Below are 6,581 nucleotides of genomic sequence, written 5' to 3' on the forward strand. Positions count from 1 at the left end.
GATCCCCCTGTGGGGCTCATTGAGTCAGAGTTCCTCTGGAAACAAGCAGTGGCCTGACCAGCCGGAACTCATAATCTGAGCTTTTTATAAGGCAGGCCCAGGACTGAGCCTGCTGAATTGTAGTCCCAGGCAGCGACTGGTGTGTGTACATCAAAGTAGTGGTTTTACTTTGTATTCTGTAATAAACTATGTTCTTTTCCTCAGTCATTACAAATTCATACATGGTTGTTATTTTACAGTTCCATATTAAATGGCATTGCCTGACTTCACCAACCACCAAATTATCACCACCCTCACCAGGGTCTGTCTAACTGGACACAGCACCTCAGACTATACTTAACTGTTTACGACAGCCTATGTCCAGTGATGCATCCCGAATCCTCCAGGTGCAATCTCAGCAGTGCCCATTACTCTGGGAGGTGGGCAACTATCCATAACAAGGGCGTAGGCCTAGTGGTGGTAACTCTGTCACCAGCGCTAATATTGGTAACTAATGCTTCATAAAGATGTAGCATAACTTCCTTGCTTTTGTACTTTGTGTCTCCATTTATAAAACCAAGAATCACAAATAACCTTCACAACAGCCTTCTCAAGTTGTCCTGACATCTCCAAAGCCTTGTGTATGTACATTTCCAGGTCTTGAGCAAGCATCACCCAATATTTCCTTCAGTGGGATAAACATAAATACACACCTATTTTTTTAAAATCTTGTCACACAAGAAGAAACATATATGATACCCACACATGCAACCATAAGCACATTGACAAGCCCACATATAGAAGCACAACATGGTTAACAGTGCTGCCTCACAGAGCCAGGTCCCACACCCCAAAGATGTGCTCTTAGGCTGATTGGTGTAACAAATTGTCCCTAAATTATTCTCCCCTTAATCTGGTTTCCAATGGGGGTACCATAAGCATAGACATGGATCATGGGTGGAGGAGGAAAAACACATTGTTAAGATGGCGGCGTGGGCTCATTGGGCCAAAAGGCCTGTTTCCCATGCTGTGTTGTTCTTTGTTTGATTCCCGGTTGAGTCAATGTGCAGAGTTTGTACGTTCTCCCTATGTTTGCGTGGATTTCCTCCAGGTATTCCTGTTTCCTCCCACAGTCCAAAAGATACACTGGTTAGGTGCATTGGCCATGATAAATTCTCCCTCAGTGTACCTGAACAGGCGCCGGAACGTGGTAACTAGGGGATTTTCACAGTAACTTCATTGCAAGGTTAATGTAAGCTTACTTGTGACACTAATGAATATAATCAGACAAACGTATATGTATCTGTATTAACGAAACAAATCCAATAGCAGAATCACACATGCATACACACCTACTTGACTGTAAAATTTAAGAAGATTTATTTTTAATTCAAAGGATGTGAGTGCTGTTGGCAAAGCTGGTGTGTATTGCAGTTCCCTCGTTACCCTGATAGCAACTGAGTTATTTGCTATAACAATTCAGACACCAGATAAGAATTAATCACATTGGTGCGGGACTGCAAACATTTATAGGCTAGTTTGGGTAAGACTGGCAGACTTCCCTCCCGAAAAAGCAAAACCATTTGATTTTAACAAAATCCAACAACTTAATGGTCATTTTTACTGATACCAACTTTTTATTTCCAGATTTTAAAAAAAATTCAAATTCTCAAGCTGCCCCAGTGAGAGTGAACTCTGGATCATCAGTCCACTAATATAACCATTATACACTGCATATAATATATTTTCTCTCTGTATGGCCATGCACATATGTTCACTAAACATAGCATAGAAGACCTAGTTTTCAAACAGTGCTCACTCAAGTGAGCCAGAGTCACATTGCTGAAACTTGTATCGCAGTTAGTGCATACTACCACCTGTTGTTCATATACAGATCCTGCAATTTTCTCTGCCTGCAGCTTGTGTGAAATGTTGGTGCATGCAATCATGATAAATTCTTCCGATTCTACAGCAAATTACACATTTGTAAAAGTTATCAAAAACACTCATTCTGCATTTTTCCTAACCATAGTTTGTCACTTTCTGTAACAGGTGAACTGTGACTGTAAGAATTGGACAAGCGCCACAAGCACCATTCAAGTCATTGACAAGCACCATCCAAGCAATCCCATCTCACCCAACCTTCTGATTCAGACTGGACCATATCAGGGCAGTGCAGAGCATCCTTAGCGTCAAAGGGCCATAGAATAGCAGGTTAGGCCACCATGTCCTTTGTTTCACAGTGCTAGCTATCATAAATCAGGTAAATTTGAAGGTCTAGCCAAGGTTTAAGTGGGTGGGATTGGGGTGTTAGTGGGGGAAGGCCTTTGTGTGCTGGGGGAGGGTGGACCACACCTTGGGAGGCTGTTGGGTCAGGCCTTGGAGAGTTGTTGGGTGGTTGTTGGGAGGGTGGTTGTAGAGAGTTGTTTTTCAAATTGGAGGCTTGTGACCAATGGTGTGCCTCAGGGATCAGTGCTGGACCCACTGTTATTTGTCATTTATATTAATGATTTGGATGAGAATATAAGGGGCATGGTTACGAAGTTTGCAGATGACACCAAGATTGGTGGCACGATGGACAATGAGGAAGATTATCTCCAATTGCAACAGGATCTTGATCAATTGGGGCAGTGGGCTGACAAATGGCAGATGGAGTTTAATTTAGACAAATGTAAGGTAATGTATTTTGGTAGATTGAACCAGGCACGACTTATTCATTTAATGGTAGGGCGTTGGGAGAGTACAGAACAAAGGTACATGTCCATAGCTCTTTGAAAGTGGAGTCACAGGTAGACAGAGTGGTGAAGAAGGCATTCGGCATGCTTGGTTTCATCGATCAGAACATTGAATACAGGAGTTGGGACGTCTTGTTGAAGTTGTACAAGACATTGGCAAGGCCACACTTGGAATACTGTGTGCAATTCTGATCACCCCATTATAGAAAGGATATTATTAAACTAGAAAGAGTGCAGAAAATATTTACTAGGATGCTACCTGGACATGATGGATTGAGTTATAAGGAGAAGCTGAATAGACTGGGACTTTTTTCTCTGGAGCACAGGAGGCTGCGGGGTGACCTTATAGAGATCTATAAAATAATAAGGGGCATAGACAAGGTAGATAGTCAATATCTTTTCCCAAATGTAGGGGAGTCTAAAACTAGAGGGCATAGGTTTAAGGTGAGAGGGGGGAGATACAAAAGTGTCCAGAGGGGCAATTTTTTCACACAGAGGGGGTTGTGTGTCTGGAACAAGCTGCCAGAGGCAGTAGTAGAGGTGGGTACAATTTTATCTTTTAAAAACATTTAGATAGTTACATGGGTATGATGGAAATAGAGGGATATGGGCCAAATGTGGGCAATTGGGATTAGTTTAGGGGTTTTAAAAAAATAAGTGTGGCATGGACAAGTTGGGCCGAAGGGCCTGTTTCCATGCAGTAGACCTCTATAACTCTATGACTGTAATTCAGCTCTGAAGCAAAATCTATACAGGATGAATTGGATTGATTTCTGATTGGTAAGATAGTTAGAAGTTATGGGAAACAGGCAGGAAAGTGGAGTTAAGGCCATAATCAGATCAGTCACGATCTTATCAAATGGTGGAGAAGACTTGGCAAATGGCCTACTCTTGCTGCCTTTTCTTATGAGCTATGATCTTAATAGGCCAGAGTTAGATAACAGCAGATGTGCATTGGGTTCAAAGCAGTGGATAGATATGGAGTGGACTTTGTGGTCAACAGGACACATGTGAGTTGGTGGATGGTGGGTTTTTGGATGAGTCTTAGTTTATTAGGATTCCATTTTGATATACAACCTGATCATTATCACTGTAAAAAAAAATCTTAACTTTTATTGGGTTGTCAGAATATGTCATTCCCAGCCTGAATTGTGTTCCTGTCGTAATCATGATTTAAACCACAATGATCAATCTGTGCTTTTTTTGTTTCCTACATCTGGCTACCAGTCACTGGAAACAACTTCGATAGAAAGGAATCAAGCTGAAATGCTTTCACTTTAATATATTCAAATGGGTTATCACTATCTATCAAAGTTATACTCTATTTTACATGGCAGTGTATTGATTAAACACTATAATCTAAATACTATACCAGCCATTAAAAAAAGGGGGTGATTCTCCCACCCTGCCACGCCAGTTTTCTAGTGCAGTCGGGCATGTGTGGGATTCGCTCTGAGCGCATCTCCCAGCTCCAGATTTCTGGCAAGTAGACTGCTTCACTCTAACGGAGTTTACAGTAAGTTCCCATTTTCGGGGAGCTAGCAGCCTGACCCCACTGGACTGAAGGGGGGCTAATCGGGGCCTCCCTAAAGGTTGGGTGGCAGAGGGGTGTTGCCCCCAGGTCATGTGCACCCTGACAGTGTTAGCCTGTGCCCCTTGAGGGGGGACTGGAGATCAGCATGCTTCGGGACAGGACTGGAGGCCCAGGAATGGTCGGGGAGGCTGCAGTAAGGCTATAGGGGGTTGGAGGGGCAGCACTGTGGAAGTCGTGGGCTGACCAGCTAACGGGAGGCTGACAGAGCAGGGCCATTGAGCACGTGCAAAGACCTGCTTGTTTCAGCCCTCGGAAATCTAGTAATATTCAAGCTTGTGGCCTCTGCATTGCACAGAGTGTGGGAAATTCTAGTGAAAAACAGTGTGATAATTCCAGTTTTCCCGCAAATTCAACATTTAGATTTTTTTTGGCAGAATTCCACTCTCCATCTGTGTTTTTAGTTACATTGGGAGCAATTAAGAATTTGTTGCTTTGTACTGTGTGTCTTTGTTCTTTAATTGCACCTGTAGAATTATTTAGCCACAGAAAGCATGTCACAGAAGACATTATCCCAGAAAGGGATAACCTAGAGCAAAAGGACTAATTCAGGTCTAATGGTTGCAAGTCGATTTAATTCCCTACATTTGATTCCTGTGGTTGTTTCAGCCTCTATATTTTTTCTGGCACATTCCTTGTCCAGTTGGCCTCCATGCATCAATTGAGTGAACATGTGATATATCAGGGGGAGAAAAAGGTCTCTTTTATTTAAAATGAAAGGTGTGGTGAATTATATACAGCAGCTGCACTTTCAAACGACAATAAGAAATTCTCTCTGTTGCTAGGCTGGGCCATGTTTAGATATGCAAAATGTACATTCACTGTACATCAGGGAGTAGCCGCAGTAGCTATATTAATTGATCAGAAATGTTCTGCTCAGTTGAGTTCAGGGCAATATAACCTGTGCGAGCTTCCCAAGCACCAAATTTGTTGCCCTTTGTGCAAATCTTTCAGTTCAGTTTGGTTTGTGCTAGCTAGTTTTGACAGGTGATCTCCAAGTACAGATCAACTCTGACTGAGGTTCCTAGTTCAGAATTGTCACCTTCACACAGCCTGGGTTCACACAGCCAGGCAGGGAGTTGGCCTATATTATAAATGTCATTCACTGGTGAATCTGACCACATCTAGTAGCATGCAGGGGAGTTTTGGCTATAGTTAGAGGCAAATATAAACAGGTTATAGGATTAATACCAGTTACAGGTAGGATATTGCAGCTTAACAGCTGTGAGTTAAGAAAGGACTTTGAGTGTTACTCATATTATTAGTTATTGGTATAACTTGAGTCAGTTGCAATTAATTACTGGTAGAAAGTAGAACACGGCCTTTTATTTCGAGGGGGCTGGATTATAAAAGCTATAATTATATTATGAAAGGTATTGCTGCAATTGTACAAGGTACTAGTAAAGTCCCATTTAGCATACTGTGCACTTTTCATTCCCTTAATTAAGGAAGGATGTATTTATCATTGAAGGCGATACAGAGATTTATTAGCATGATCCCAAGTATAGTGGGACTACCATATGAGGATTAAACAGGTTACATCTGTATTCCTTGGTGTTCAGAAGAATGAGAAGTGATAGGATTGTAACGTATAGAATTCTTAAAGGGTTAGACAAAATAAATGTTGGGGCAATGTTTCCACTCATGGGAGAATATTGGGCCAGTAGGCGTAATCAGAGAATAAGGAGATGCTAATTTAAGACAGAATTTCTTCTCTCAAAGAGTGGCAAATCTTTACCCCAGGAATCTGTGGAGGCTGAGTCTTTGAACATTTTCAAGGCTGAGATTGATTTTTGAAGTTTTTAATCAGCAGGGGAATTAAGAGTCACGCAGATAAAGCAGGAAAGTGGACTTTTTGAATGTTAGATCAGCCACAGTCTTATTAAATAGCAGAACAGGCTTGAAGCACTGAATAACCTATTTCTTATGGTCTAATGGAATCATGTTTCTCTTTGCCAGGGCTTTTTATTGGCAGGGCCAACATTTTGTTGCCCATCCCATTTGAACCGGTCTCCTGGTTCCAGGAGCTGTTCACACAATAGCACAATGCCACCAGCAAACCCTGTCAACTGCACAGTGCTATAAACCAAATGCAATAAGTCGATAGTAACATTCCTGCATTGGCATGGTACGTATTTGCTAATAACCAACATTTTTTCCTGCGACTTTTAGAGTCAACACTTTCAATCGTCAGTCAAGATATGTTTTGCAATATTACTCTTTGCATTATTTTATCACCTGTTTAAACTCATTGAGCAAATCAAACATCGCGCTCT

This window comes from Carcharhinus amblyrhynchos, chromosome 7 (assembly GCF_965287045.1).
Source record: "Carcharhinus amblyrhynchos chromosome 7, sCarAmb.v2.hapA, whole genome shotgun sequence".
Taxonomy (NCBI): domain Eukaryota; kingdom Metazoa; phylum Chordata; class Chondrichthyes; order Carcharhiniformes; family Carcharhinidae; genus Carcharhinus; species Carcharhinus amblyrhynchos.